The following is a 16,180-nucleotide window of genomic DNA, read 5'->3' as shown; positions in this document are numbered from 1 at the left end:
GCTCTCTTTGTGAGACCATTTTAAACGACTCTTTTTTTAATGTTTTAATTGGAACTTCAAAATGCACAGATGCCTACTTATCCCTCGTAAGTACTAATAATAATAATAATAGATTTTATTTGTAAAAAAAAAAAAAAAGCACTTTACATTGAGTAAACAACCTCAAAGTGCTACAGTGTATAAAAAAAATAAAATAACAAATAGAAAGATAATAAAAAATAAATACAAATTAAAGCTGCAAGCAGCGTTGGTCGGGCCCGCGTATTTGGCAGGTGGTAGTCCTAAGTGTCCCAATACTTTTGTCTACTTGTAGTCTGAAGTGTCCCAAGACTTTTGTCTAGTGTACCTACCTTGTCTGCATTGTGTGGGCACGTTGGTGCTTCCTGCTTTTAAGCAGCCATCTTAAAAAAACAGCATTGCAGCAGCATCAGCGCAGCGGGTCTTTGAAGGGTCATAAAATCAAAACCGGAGCAGGTATTAAAACGCTGTTCTGTTATTTTATACACAAGGGTTTAATCTCTCTCCTGTGTTAGTTTGAAGCCGAAACGACAAACGCGCTCAGAGAAGGTGACCGTTTTTTACAAAAAATTTGTTTTGAAGGGGGAATAGCAAACTTCCTGTTGATTTTTGCAGGGGGTTGTCAATTTATGAAATGTAGGTCTAAGTGAGACCTACATAGAGGTTTTTGTTTCATGTCTCTCCAACCTTCCCAGTGGGAGTTACAGGCAGTTTTGTCAGTTTTTTCATCCGAGGAGCAGTTTTTTGTGCGTTTCATTAAAAAATTGCGCTAGAGCACAATTTTGAGATTTGGGGTTAGGTTTTTTTATTAGATCACACTTTTTGCCAGTCCTGATGTGTGCGTTCAGTTTGGTGAGTTTGAGCTGTCAAATTACAACTCAAAGAGGCAAAAGTGTCTGTTTTTAGTACTTTTTTGTCTTGAAGGGGGAATTGCCAACTTTCTGTTGATTTCTGCCCAAGGATGTACAATTATGAAATCTAGGTCTAAGTCAGACCTACATAGAGGATTTTGTTTCATGTCTCTCCGACCTTCCTAGTGGGAGTTACAGGCAGTCTAGTTTTTTTTTTCCTAGGGGGCGCTAGAGCGCAATTTTGAGTTTTGCTGTTCGGTTTTTTTATCAAAAGGCAATTTTCGCAGGTCCTGACGTGTGGGTCAAATATGGTGAGTTTTGAAGCATGTTAAGTGGGTCAAATTAGTGCTCAAAGAGGCGGCCGGTATAATAATAATAATAAAACCTTACAAATTCAATAGGTCCTTATGTCCCATTGCATAAGGACTCCCTTTGGGAGTCCTTATACAATGGGCCATGCGGGCCCTAATAAAAACTAGAACAGCCAAATAGCTAAAACTAGTATGCATATATCTAAAAAAAGGCTTTTTAAAAAAAGGGTTTTTAAGCCTTTTTTAAAAGCATCTACAGTCTGTGGTGCCCTCAGGTGGCCAGGGAGAGCGTTCCACAGACTGGGAGCGGCCCGGTCTCCCATTGTTTGTAGCTTTGTCCTCGGAGGTTGGAGTAAAAACTCAGCATTATTAGACGCATTGTGTACGTATGACACGGGCTTTTATTCCAACAGGTGTGTCATTGCTCTGACCCACTAGTGGTCTTGTCACCGCCAAGACATGTGAGCGTTTCCACCGTGTTGTTCATGTGAAGCGGACCCTAACCATAGGGGAAGCCCAGGGAATGACACAGTCACCAGGAAGGAAAAAAACTCCCAAAGGACAGTGGTCCAAAGTCCAGAGTGGCAGCAGATGTGTTCAGGGAGACCCGAATGGACTTCTTCTAGTAAACTGCCGACAAAGCAGTTTCTGAGTGCAGAATGACGCAAGAGTGAGTGGGAGAAGTCCACAGCACAAATAAAAAGATACACACGAAGAGTTATAAAGGTGATGTCATAGCTTACTGCTTCCCCCCAGAGGGACTGTGGACTCAGTCTACTGTTTGAGTGGAAGAACAGAGCCAGAAAAGACACACCCGTGTTTACACCACACCCTTTTTAGGGCCCGCATGGCCCATTGCTCCCACAGGGAGTCCTTATGCAATGGGACATAAGGACCTATTGAATTTGTAAGGTTTTATTATTATCATTATACCGGCCGCCTCTTTGAGCACTAATTTGACCCACTTAACATTTCTTCAAAACTCACCATATTTGACCCACACATCAGGACCTGCGAAAATTGTCTTTTAATAAAGAAACCGAACCCCAAAAATCAAAATTGCGCTCTAGCGCCCCCTAGGAAAAAAAAAACTAGACTGCCTGTAACTCCCACTAGGAAGGTCGGAGAGACATGAAACAAAAACCTCTATGTAGGTCTGATTTAGACCTAGTTTTCATAATTGTATATCCTCGGGCTAAAATAAACAGGAAGTTGGCAATTCCCCCTTCAAGACAAAAAAAGTACTAAAAACAGTCACTTTTGCCTCTTTGAGCTGTATTTTGACCCCCTTAACATGCTTCAAAACTCACCAAACTGAGAAACATTAGGACTGGCTAAAATAGCAATCTAGTGAAAAAACCTAACCCCAAATCTAAAAATTGTGCTCTACCGCAATTTTTTAATAAAACGCAGAAAAAACCGCTCCTCGGAAGAAAAATATGACAAAACTGCCTGTAACTCCCACTGGGAAGGTCGGAGAGACATGAAACACAAACCTCTATGTAGGTCTCACTTATACCTACATTTCATAAATTGACAACCCCCAGCAAAAATCAACAAGAAGTTGGCAAATCCCCCTTCAAGACAAAAAAAGTACTAAAAACAGTCACTTTTGCCTCTTTGAGCCCCTTAACATGCTTCAAAACTCACCAAACTGAACACACACATTAGGACTGGCTAAAATTGCGATCTAATGAAAAAACCTAACCCCAAATCTAAAAATTGTGCTCTACCGCAATTTTTTAATAAAACGCAGAAAAAACTGCTCCTCGGAAGAAAAATATGACAAAACTGCCTGTAACTCCCACTAGGAAGGTCGGAGAGACATGAAACAAAAACCTCTATGTAGGTCTGATTTAGACCTAGTTTTCATAATCGTATATCCTCGGGCTAAAATCAACAGGAAGTTGGCAATTCCCCCTTCAAGACAAAAAAAGTACTAAAAACAGTCACTTTTGCCTCTTTGAGCTATAATTTGACCCCCTTAACATGCTTCAAAACTCACCAAACTGAGAAACATTAGGACTGGCTAAAATAGCAATCTAGTGAAAAAACCTAACCCCAAATCTAAAAATTGTGCTCTACCGCAATTTTTTAATAAAACGCAGAAAAAACTGCTCCTCGGAAGAAAAATATGACAAAACTGCCTGTAACTCCCACTGGGAAGGTCGGAGAGACATGAAACACAAACCTCTATGTAGGTCTCACTTATACCTACATTTCATAAATTGACAACCCCCAGCAAAAATCAACAGGAAGTTGGCAATTCCCCCTTCAAGACAAAAAAGTACTAAAAACAGTCACTTTTGCCTCTTTGAGCCCCTTAACATGCTTCAAAACTCACCAAACTGAACACACACATCAGGACTGGCAAAAATAGCAATCTAATGAAAAAACCTAACCCCAAATCTAAAAATTGTGCTCTACCGCAATTTTTTAATAAAACGCAGAAAAAACTGCTCCTCGGAAGAAAAATATGACAAAACTGCCTGTAACTCCCACTGGGAAGGTCGGAGAGACATGAAACAAAAACCTCTATGTAGGTCTGATTTAGACCTAGTTTTCATAATTGTATATCCTTGGGCTAAAATCAACAGGAAGTTGGCAATTCCCCCTTCAAGACAAAAAAGTACTAAAAACAGTCACTTTTGCCTCTTTGAGCTGTATTTTCACCCTCTTAACATGCTTCAAAACTCACCAAACTGAACGCACACATTAGGACTGGCTAAAATTGGAATCTAATGAAAAAACCTAACCCCAAATCTAAAAATTGTGCTCTACCGCAATTTCTTAATAAAACGCAGAAAAAACTGCTCCTCGGAAGAAAAATATGACAAAACTGCCTGTAACTCCCACTGGGAAGGTCGGAGAGACATGAAACAAAAACCTCTATGTAGGTCTGATTTAGACCTAGTTTTCATAACTGTATATCCTTGGGCTAAAATCAACAGGAAGTTGGCAATTCCCCCTTCAAGACAAAAAAGTACTAAAAACAGTCACTTTTGCCTCTTTGAGCTATAATTTGACCCCCTTAACATGCTTCAAAACTCACCAAACTGAGAAACATTAGGACTGGCTAAAATAGCAATCTAGTGAAAAAACCTAACCCCAAATCTAAAAATTGTGCTCTACCGCAATTTCTTAATAAAACGCAGAAAAAACTGCTCCTCGGAAGAAAAATATGACAAAACTGCCTGTAACTCCCACTGGGAAGGTCGGAGAGACATGAAACACAAACCTCTATGTAGGTCTCACTTAGACCTACATTTCATAAATTGACAACCCCCAGCAAAAATCAACAGGAAGTTTGCTATTCCCCCTTCAAAACAAATTTTTTGTAAAAACCGGTCACCTTCCTTCAAAAACGAACTCCTCTGAGCGCGTTTGTCGTTTCGCCTTCAAACTAACACAGGAGAGAGATTGAACCCTTGTGATTACAATGACAGAAGCGCTTTTTTTCTAACTGCTCCGGTTTTGATTTTATGACCCTTCAAAGACCCGCTGCGCTGATGTTTTTTTAAGATGGCTGCTTAAAAGCAGGAAGCACCAACGTGCCCACACAATGCAGACAAGGTAGGTACACTAGACAAAAGTCTTGGGACACTTCAGACTAAAAGTAGACAAAAGTATTGGGACACTTAGGACTATCACTGGACAAAAGTATTGGGACAGTTAGGACTAGCACCTGCCAAATACGCGGGCCCGACCAATGCTGCTTGCAGCTTTAATTTTTCTTGTTTTTACAGCCCTGACACAAACATTATTCTGGGGCTTGATACAAACATTTCCCATAAGCGCCTGTGGATGTTCAAATAATCTTTATATCTTCTACTTGACTTGTCAGGAATGTCAATGTCAGATTTTTAATCAGATTAATCACAAGGTTGCTGTGGATTGATTTCAATTAATCTCCATTAAATAGCATTATTTGATGTCAAATTATTTTAATAAATAAGATTAATCACCTCTCTGAGCTGCCACCTTACCGTGGTAGAGGAGTTTGCGTGTCCCAATGATCCTAGGAGCTATGTTGTCCGGGGGCTTTATGCGCCCTGGTAGGGTCTCCCAAGACAAACTGGTCCTAGGTGAGGGATCAGACAAAGAGCAGCTCGAAGACCTCCATGAAGAATAAAAATAAAGGACCCAGTTTTCCCTGGCCCGGACGCGGGTCACCGAGGCCCCCCTCCGGAGCCAGGCCCGGAGGCGGGGCACGATGGCGAGCGCCTGGTGGCCGGGCCTGTCCCCATGGGGCCCGGCCGGGCACAGCCCGAAGAGGCAACGTGGGTCCCCCCTCCAATGGGCTCACCACCCATAGCAGGGGCCATAGAGGTCTGGTGCAGTGTGAGCTGGGCGGAAGCCGAAGGCAGGGCACTTGGCGGTCCGATCCTCGGCTACAGAAGCTAGCTCTTGGGACGTGGAACGTCACCTCGCTGGGGGGGGGAGGAGCCTGAGCTAGTGCGCGAGGTGGAGAAGTTCCGGCTAGATATAGTCGGACTCACTTCGACGCACAGCAAGGGCTCTGGAACCAGTTCTCTCGAGAGGGGCTGGACTCTCTTCCACTCTGGCGTTGCCGGCAATGAGAGGCGACGGGCTGGGGGGGCAATTCTTGTTGCCCCCCCGGCTCAGAGCCTGCGCGTTGGAGTTCAACCCGGTGGACGAGAGGGTAGCCTCCCTCCGCCTTCGGGTGGGGGGGACGGGTCCTGACTGTGGTTTGCGCTTACGCGCCAAACGGCAGCTCAGAGTACCCACCCTTTTTGGATTCGCTCGAGGGAGTACTTGAGAGTGCTCCCCCGGGTGATTCCCTCGTTCTACTGGGGGACTTCAATGCTCATGTTGGCAGCGACAGTGAAACCTGGAGAGGCGTGATTGGGAAGAATGGCCGCCCGGATCTGAACCCGAGTGGTGTTTTGTTATTGGACTTTTGTGCCCGTCACAGATTGTCCATAACGAACACCATGTTCAAGCATAAGGATGTCCATATGTGCACTTGGCACCAGGACACCCTAGGCCGCAGTTCCATGATCGACTTTGTAGTTGTGTCATCGGATTTGCGGCCTCATGTTTTGGACACTCGGGTGAAGAGAGGGGCGGAGCTTTCAACCGATCACCACCTGGTGGTGAGTTGGCTGCGATGGTGGGGGAGGATGCCGGACAGACCTGGCAGGCCCAAACGCATTGTGAGGGTTTGCTGGGAACGTCTGGCAGAGTCTCCTGTCAGAGAGAGTTTCAATTCCCACCTCCGGAAGAACTTTGAACATGTCACGAGGGAGGTGCTGGACATTGAGTCCGAGTGGACCATGTTCCGCGCCTCTATTGTCGAAGCAGCTGATTGGAGCTGTGGCCGCAAGGTAGTTGGTGCCTGTCGTGGCGGTATTCCTAGAACCCGTTGGTGGACACCGGCGGTGAGGGATGCCGTCAAGCTGAAGAAGGAGTCCTATCGGGTTCTTTTGGCTCATAGGACTCCTGAGGCAGCGGACAGGTACCGACAGGCCAAGCGGTGTGCGACTTCAGCGGTTGCGGAGGCAAAAACTCGGACATGGGAGGAGTTCGGGTAAGCCATGGAAAACGACTTCCGGACGGCTTCGAAGCGATTCTAGACCACCATCCGCCGCCTCAGGAAGGGGAAGCAGTGCACTATCAACACCGTGTATGGTGAGGATGGTGTTCTGCTGACCTCGACTGCGGATGTTGTGGATCGGTGGAGGGAATACTTCGAAGACCTCCTCAATCCCACCAACACGTCTTCCTATGAGGAAGCAGTGCCTGGGGAATCTGTGGTGGGCTCTTCTATTTCTGGGGCTGAGGTTGCTGAGGTAGTTAAAAAGCTCCTCGGTGGCAAGGCCCCCGGGGGTGGATGAGATCCGCCCGGAGTTCCTTAAGGCTCTGGATGCTGTGGGGCTGTCTTGGTTGACAAGACTCTGCAGCATCGCGTGGACATCGGGGGCGGTACCTCTGGATTGGCAGACCGGGGTGGTGGTTCCTCTCTTTAAGAAGGGGAACCGGAGGGTGTGTTCTAACTATCGTGGGATCACACTCCTCAGCCTTCCCGGTAAGGTCTATTCAGGTGTACTGGAGAGGAGGCTACGCCGGATAGTCAAACCTCGGATTCAGGAGGAACAGTGTGGTTTTCGTCCTGGTCGTGGAACTGTGGACCAGCTCTATACTCTCGGCAGGGTCCTTGAGGGTGCATGGGAGTTTGCCCAACCAGTCTACATGTGCTTTGTGGACTTGGAGAAGGCATTCGACCGTGTCCCTCGGGAAGTCCTGTGGGGAGTGCTCAGAGAGTATGGGGTATCGGACTGTCTGATTGTGGCGGTCCGCTCCCTGTATGATCAGTGCCAGAGCTTGGTCCGCATTGCTGGCAGTAAGTCGGACACGTTTCCAGTGAGGGTTGGACTCCGCCAAGGCTGCCCTTTGTCACCCATTCTGTTCATAACTTTTATGGACAGAATTTCTAGGCGCAGTCAAGGCGTTGAGGGGATCTGGTTTGGTGGCTGCAGGATTAGGTCTCTGCTTTTTGCGGATGATGTGGTCCTGATGGCTTCATCTGGCCAGGATCTTCAGCTCTCGCTGGATCGGTTCGCAGCCGAGTGTGAAGCGACTGGGATGAGAATCAGCACCTCCAAGTCCGAGTCCATGGTTCTCGCCCGGAAAAGGGTGCAGTGCCATCTCCGGGTTGGGGAGGAGACCCTGCCCCAAGTGGAGGAGTTCAAGTACCTCGGAGTCTTGTTCACGAGTGAGGGAAGAGTGGATCGTGAGATCGACAGGTGGATCGGTGCGGCGTCTTCAGTAATGCGGACGCTGTATCGATCCGTTGGGGTGAAGAAGGAGCTGAGCCGGAAGGCAAAGCTCTCAATTTACCGGTCGATCTACGTTCCCATCCTCACCTATGGTCATGAGCTTTGGGTTGTGACCGAAAGGACAAGATCACGGGTACAAGCGGCCGAAATGAGTTTCCTCCGCCGGGTGGCGGGGCTCTCCCTTAGAGATAGGGTGAGAAGCTCTGTCATCCGGGAGGAGCTCAAAGTAAAGCCGCTGCTCCTCCACATGGAGAGGAGCCAGATGAGGTGGTTCGGGCATCTGGTCAGGATGCCATCCGATCGCCTCCCTCGGGAAGTGTTTAGGGCACGTCCGACCGGTAGGAGGCCACGGGGAAGACCCAGGACACGTTGGGAAGACTATGTCTCCCGGCTGGCCTGGGAACGCCTCGGGATCCCCCGGGAGGAGCTGGACGAAGTGGCTGGGGAGAGGGAAGTCTGGGCTTCCCTGCTTAGGCTGCTGCCCCCGCGACCCGACCTCGGATAAGCGGAAGAAGATGGATGGATGGATGGAAGATTAATCATATACACTGCAAAAAGTGAAATCTAAGTAAGATGAAATATGTCAAATAAGGGTGATATTTGCTTATTTTCTGTCTGATAAGATAATTCTTCTCACAGAGAAGCAGATTTTATGTTAAGAGTGTTTTACTTGTTTTAAGGGTTTTGGTCCTAAATAGAGATGTCCGATAATGGCTTTTTGCCAACTCTTTAATTACCGATAACGATATCAACCGATACCGATATATACAGTCGTGGAATTAACACATTATTATGCCTAATTTGGACAACCAGGTATGGTGAAGATAAGGTCCTTTTTAAAAAAAATTTTATAAAATAAGATAAATAAATTAAAAAAAATTTATTGAATAAAAAAGAAAGTAAAACAATATAAAAACAGTTACATAGAAACTAGTAATGAATGAAAATGAGTCAAATGAAGTGTTAAAGGTTAGTACTATTAGTGGACCAGCATGTGTGCTTACGGACTGTATCCCTTGCAGACTGTATTGATATATATTGATATATAATGTAGGAACCACAATGTTAATAACAGAAAGAAACAACCCTTTTGTGTGAATGAGTGTGAATGGGGGAGGGAGGTTTTTTTGGGTTGGTGCACTAATTGTAAGTGTATCTTGTCTTTTTTATGTTGATTTAATACAAAAAACACAAAAAATACCGATACCAATAATAAAAAAAACGATACCGATAATTTCCGATATTACATTTTAAAGCATTTATCGGCCGATAATATCGGACATCTCTAGTCCTAAATGATGTCAGTAAGATATCACAGCTTGTTGCTGAGATTTGATGACCTATATTCAGAGGTGGGTAGTAACGCGCTACATTTACTCCGTTACATCTACTTGAGTAACTTTTGGGATAAATTGTACTTCTAAGAGTAGTTTTAATGCAACATACTTTTACTTTTACTTGAGTATATTTATAGAGAAGAAACGCTACTTTTACTCCGCTACTTTTATCTACATTCAGCTCGCTACTCGCTACTAATTTTTATCGATCTGTTAATGCACGCTTTGTTTGTTTTGGTCTGTCAGACAGACCTTCATAGTGCCTGCGTTTCAACAAATACAGTCACTGGTGACGTTCACTCCGTTCCACCAATCAGATGCAGTCACTGGTGACGTTGGACCAATCAAACAGAGCCAGTGGTCACATGACCTGACTTAAACAAGTTGAAAAACTTATTGGGGTGTTACCATTTAGTGGTCAATTGTACGGAATATGTACTGTACTGTGCAATCTACTAATAAAAGTTCCAATCAATCAATCAAAAGTGTGAAGGAAAAAAGACCCTTTTTTATTTCAACCGTACATCCCGTCAAAAGCCTAAAGACTGACTGCACAGTTCCTGTCTTCACAATAAAAGTGCCGCTCCATCGCGCATGCACTTTCAAAATAAGAGTCTCCGAAAGCCAGCGCAAACAAGCTAGCAAGCGACGGAGTTTGCCGCCAATGTATTTCTTGTAAAGTGTATAAAAACGAATATGGAAGTTGGACAAATAAGGTGCCAAAAACCAACCACTTTCATGTGGTATTAGACAGAAAGGAGGAACTTTTTTTCTCCTCCATTTGAAAACGTGGACGTTATCATCACTACTGTCTGATTACAATCAATGCAAGTCATCAGAATCAGGTAATACACCAACTTATATTCTTGTCTTCATGAAAGAAAGGAATCTATATGTGTTAAACATGCATGTATATTCATTAAAACACCTTTAACATGTAAACAAAAACGGCAAAATAAATAAATATAAATGATATACTGTATATATATGTGTGTGTATATATATGTATATGTATATGTATATATATATATATATGTATATATGTATATACATATATATATATATATATATATATATATATATATATATGATATGTGTGTGTATGTTACTCATCAGTTACTCAGTACTTGAGTAGTTTTTTCACAACATACTTTTTACTTTTACTCAAGTAAATATTTGGGTGACTACTCCTTACTTTTACTTGAGTAATAAATCTCTAAAGTAACAGTACTCTTACTTGAGTACAATTTCTGGCTACTCTACCCACCTCTGCCTATATTGAGTAAAACATGCTTGAAACTAGAATATCAAGTGTTGCAAAGCTGTGTCATCAACACTCACAAGAATAAAACTACTTTTTTAAAGTAATCATTTCTTATTTCAAGCATGAAAAAAAAATCATGATTTTGACCCAATTGTGTCTCATAATTAAAACAGATGACAGCCAAATGGACTTTGCTGTTTTATTTTCAATGAAACAATAGAAAATAGGTACTCATATAGTAGTACAGTTGGCACAGTACAGTAAACTGACAGTTAATATTTAAACATTGCAAACAATTTTGAACAGAAATAGTTGATGCACATTCAGATAAATTCCTCAAAATTACAATTAAAAAAATCTGGCCGGGGGCCGGGCTGTATATATGCGCACTAATTGACTGAAAGAGCACGCACTTGGCGCGATGATGTCATGTTATCCATGGAAAAATGCATTTTTAGACCATATGATTTGCCTGAGCGGCTACGAGACCCCGAGAGTAACAAGATGTTGCCTTGTTGCCTTTCCATTAAGAACAATAAATTAGTTTTTAGTATAAGTAAATGTAATGCCGAGAGCATATCATTATGTCAAGATAATAGCACTAACATTTACTTCATTTAAGAATATTTTTCAACATAGAGCAAAAAGGTCTCGTTTTTTTTTCTACCAAGAAAAGTGCACTTGTTATTAGTGAGAATATACTTATTTTAAGGTATTTTTGGGTTCATTGAGGTTAGTTAATTTTACTTGTTTTGGAAAGTCTTGACAAGCCGAATTTTATTGTTCTAGTGCAGTAGTTCTTTACCTGGGTTCGATCCAACCCAGGGGTTCGGTGAGTCGGCCTCATCGTGTAAATAAAAACTTCTCCCTATCGACGTATTATGGATACCCTCAAACAATGTTCCCTGTAATTTTCCATATGCGTGAGCAAACGCAAAAACTCCTTGAGCATCCGGTGGAGCACATGTGGTCACACCTGCAGCATGTCATGTCTGTGTAATCATGTTTTGTTTTAGTCATGCTTTGTTTAGTTATTGACTCTTTAGTTTCTGGCTTTCACTCCCTTGTCTTGTTTCCATGGTTACCCATTAGTTTCACCCGTTTCACGTTTGGACTCATTATGCACTCTTGTTTGTCACCATAGCAACCCATTAGTTTTCACCTGTCACGTCACGCACCTGTTTCACGTTTTGAGTCACGCACCTGCTTTCACTAATCATGTCTGTAGTATTTAAGTTCATTCATTAGGAACAATAAACTAGTTTTTAGTATAAGTTTGCTGGTTTCAAGAAATGTATATCATCATGTCAAGATAATGGCACTAGCATTTACTTCATTTAAGAATATTTTTCAGCAAAAAGGTCTCATATTTTTATTTTCTACCAAGAAAAGTGCACTTGTTATTAGTGAGAATATACTTATTTTGAGGTATTTTTGGGTTCATTGAGGTTAGCTAATTTGACCAAATTTTCATGTTCTACTGGCAGATAATTTTGCTTAGTTCAAATAAAATACCCCTCATTTTTGTATTTTTTTCCCTTGTTTTTGAACACTGACTTTTTGCTTTAGATTAATTTCAAATAATCACAATTAAATATTTATAATTAATGCTATCAAAACGATTAACATTCTTAATTCAGAATAATCACAGGGTTGTTGCGAATCCTTTCAATTAATCGTTATTAAATAGCATTTATTTTTACTTTGTGCTGCCAAGTAATCAACATTTTTCAATCAGATAAAAAAACAACTGTACCTAGTTTTTCTTTCCTGACAAATATTGTTGACAGCTGCTTGTTAGTCTACTGTCGGAGGGAGGACAAGTGGGAAGGTGAAAGAGGAAGTGATATTCTCGCATATCGGATGACGATTGATTGTGTTCGCTTTTGTTTTCAGCGCGCACAAATCCATCATAAAGTGCTCCGACGTGACAAAAGCAATATTGAAGCGGAACCTCTAAAATCGAAGACCCTGCAGGCATGATGCGAGAATCCAGCTCAGATAGCATCTAAAGCAGGGGTCCCCAAACTTTTTGACTCGGGGGCTGCATTGGGTTAAAAAAATTTGGCCAGAGGCTCGGCTGTATATATATATATATATATATATATATATATATATGTGCACTCTTGTTTGTCACCATAGCAACCCATTAGTTTTCACCTGTCACGTCACGCCCCCGTTTCACGTTTTGAGTCACGCACCTGTTTTCGTTAATCATGTCTGTAGTATTTAAGTTCATTGTTTTCAGTTTGTCTTCCTGGCGACATCCCCGCATTTATGCTCTTCATACCCCTGTCACACTCTGTTAACCTCTGCGCACTTCATGCCGTGTCCAAGTAAGTTTTCTTTATTCATGCCATAGTTTGTAAGTTGTGTTTCTTTGTTCATAGTTTCTGCCGTTGTGCAAGTTTTGTATTTATAGTCAAGTTTTGTACTTCCGCCCTTGTGCGCGCCTTTAGTTTGTTCCTTTTGTCATAGTAAAATTAAATATGCATTCACCTGCAAGTCATATCTGGTCCACCTCGGGAGAACAAACCACGCAGTCCAAGTCATGACAGAACCCACAGCAAACAAGAATGACAAACACATTTCGGGAGAACATCCGCACCGTAACACAACAGAACAAATACCCAGAATCCCTTGCAGCACTAACTTTTCCGGGACGGTACAATATACACCCCCCCCGCTACCCCCTGAAAATCCCGCCCCTCCCACCTCAACCTCCTCATGCTCTCTCAGGGAGAGCATGTCCCAAATTCCAAGCTGCTGTTTTGAGGCATGTTAAAAAGAATAATGCACTTTGTGACTTCAATAATAATTAAAGCTGCAAGCAGCATTGGTCGGGCCTGCGTATTTGGCAGGTGCTAGTCCTAAGTGTCCCAATACTTTTGTCCAGTTTTAGTCCTAAGTGTCCCAATAATTTTGGCAAGTTGTAGTCCTAAGTGTCCCAATACTTTTGTCCAGTGTAGGTGTCCCCATACGTGTGTCCAGTGGTAGTCCTAAGTGTCCCAATAGTTTTGTTCAGTTTTCATCACAAGTGTCCCAATACTTTTGTCTATTTTTAGTCCGAATTGTCCCAAGACTTTTGTGTAGTGTACCTACCTTGTCTGCATTGTGTGGGCACGCTGGTGCTTCCTGCTTTTAAGCAGCCTTCTTGAAAAAACAGCAGCATCAGCGCAGCGGCTCTTTGAAGGGTCATAAAATCAAAACCGGAGCCGGTATCAAAACTCTTTCGCTAACTTTCAATTAGAAGGGTTCAATCTCTCTCCTGTGTTAGTTTGAAGCCGAAACGACAAACGCGCTCAGAGGAGATAATGTTTGAAGAAAGGTGACCGGTTTTTACAAAAATGTTGTGTTGAAGGGGGAATAGCAAACTTCCTGTAGATTTTTGCTGGGGGTTGTCAATTTATGAAATGTAGGTCTAAGTATGACCTACATAGAGGTTTTTGTTTCATGTCTTTCCGACCTTCCCAGTGGGAGTTACAGGCAGTTTTGTCATTTGTTTCTTCCGAGGAGCAGTTTTTTCTCTGTTTTATTCAAAAATTGCTCTAGAGCGCAATTCTGAGATTTTGGGTTAGGTTTTTTTATTAGATCGCAATTTTTGCCAGTCCTGATGTGTGCGTTCAGTTTGGTGAGTTTTGAAGCATGTTAAGGGGGTCAAATTACAGCTCAAACAGGCAAAAGTGACTGTTTTTAGTACTTTTTTGTCTTGAAGGGGGAATTGCCAACTTCCTGTTGATTTCTGCCCGATAATATACGATCATGAAAACTAGGTCTAAGTCAGACCTACATAGAGGTTTTTGTTTCATGTCTCTACGATCTTCCTAGTGGGAGATATAGGCAGTCTAGTTTTTCTTTTCCTAGGGGGCGCTAGAGCGCAATTTTGAGTTTTGTGGTTCGTTTTTTTTTAATTAAAAGACAATCTTCACAGGTCCTGATGTGTGGGTCAAATATGGTGAGTTTTGAAGCATGTTAAGTGGGTCAAATTAGTGCTCAAAGAGGCGGCAGAAGAATAAAGAATAATAAAGAATTAAAGCTGCAAGCAGCATTGGTCGGGCCCGCGGATTTGGCAGGTGCTAGTCCTAAGTGTCCCAATACTTTTGTCTACTTTTAGTCTGAAGTGTCCCAAGACTTTTGTGTAGTGTACCTACCTTGTCTGCATTGTGTGGGCACGTTGGTGCTTCCTGCTTTTAAGCAGCCATCTTAAAAGAGCAGCAGCGCAGCAGCAACAGCGCAGCGTGTCTTTGAAGGGTCATAAAATCAAAACCGGAGCACTTATTAAAACTCTTTCGATAACTTTTATTTAGAAGGGTTCAATCACTCTCCTGTGTTATTTTGAAGCCGAAACGACAAACGCGCTCAGAGGAGATCATGTTTGAAGAAAGGTGACCGGTTTTTACAAAAATGTTGTTTAGAAGGGGGAATAGCAAACTTCCTGTTGATTTTTGCTGGGGGTTGTCAATTAATGAAATGTAGGTCTAAGTGAGACATACATAGAGGTTTTTGTTTCATGTCTCTCCGACCTTCCCAGTGGGAGTTACAGGCAGTTTTGTCATTTTTTTCTTCCGAGGAGCAGTTTTTTCTCTGTTTTATTCAAAAATTGCTGTAGAGCGCAATTTTTAAATTTGGGGTTAGGTTTCTTTATTAGATCACAATTTTTGCCAGTCCTGATGTGTGCGTTCAGTTCGGTGAGTTTTGAAGCATGTTAAGGGGGTCAAAATACAGCTCAAAAAGGCAAAAGTGACTGTTTTTAGTACTTTTTTGTCTTGAAGGGGGAATTGCCAACTTCCTGTTGATTTTTGCCCGAGGATATACAATTATGAAAACTAGGTCTAAGTCAAACCTACATAGAGGTTTTTGTTTCATGTCTCTCCGATCTTCCTAGTGGGAGATATAGGCAGTCTAGTTTTTTTTTTCCTAGGGGGCGCTAGAGCGCAATTTTGAGTTTTGTGGTTCGTTTTTTTTTTTTATTAAAAGACAATTTTCGCAGGTCCTGATGTGTGGGTCGAATATGTTGAGTTTTGAAGCATGTTAAGTGGGTCAAATTAGTGCTCAAAGAGGCGGCAGAAGAATAAAGAATAATAAAGAATAAAACCTTACAAATTCAATAGGTCCTTATGTCCCATTGCATAAGGACTCCCTGTGGGAGTCCTTATGCAATGGGCCATGCGGGCCCTAATAAAACCTTACAAATTCAATAGGTCCTTATGTCCCATTGCATAAGGACTTTGCATAAGGACTCCCTGTGGGAACTCCAACTTCAAAAATAAACTAAAAACTTATCTATTAACCACCTATATTTAATGCCTCATGTAGGGTAGACTACTGTTGGGTTTTGCATGGTTGAATGAATGTATGTATGTATGTGTATGCTTGCTTTAGTACTATTATCTTGTGTTAATCATATAGCGTTGTTTTTTGTTTTGTTTTTTGTTGTTGTACTTGCTACCATGTTCCATCATTCCATGTATATTCCATCATTTCATGTATATTCTATCCTCTGGACCCCCTGTCAAAAGCTTCTTCTAGCTTATTTGGGGGACCCTTTCACGTACCAACATCTTTAAATGATGATATTTTACTACTATTGTATTTGTTA

The sequence above is a fragment of the Nerophis lumbriciformis genome, linkage group LG21 (assembly GCF_033978685.3).
Source record: "Nerophis lumbriciformis linkage group LG21, RoL_Nlum_v2.1, whole genome shotgun sequence".
Lineage (NCBI taxonomy): Eukaryota > Metazoa > Chordata > Actinopteri > Syngnathiformes > Syngnathidae > Nerophis > Nerophis lumbriciformis.
This window is presented reverse-complemented; position numbering follows the sequence as displayed.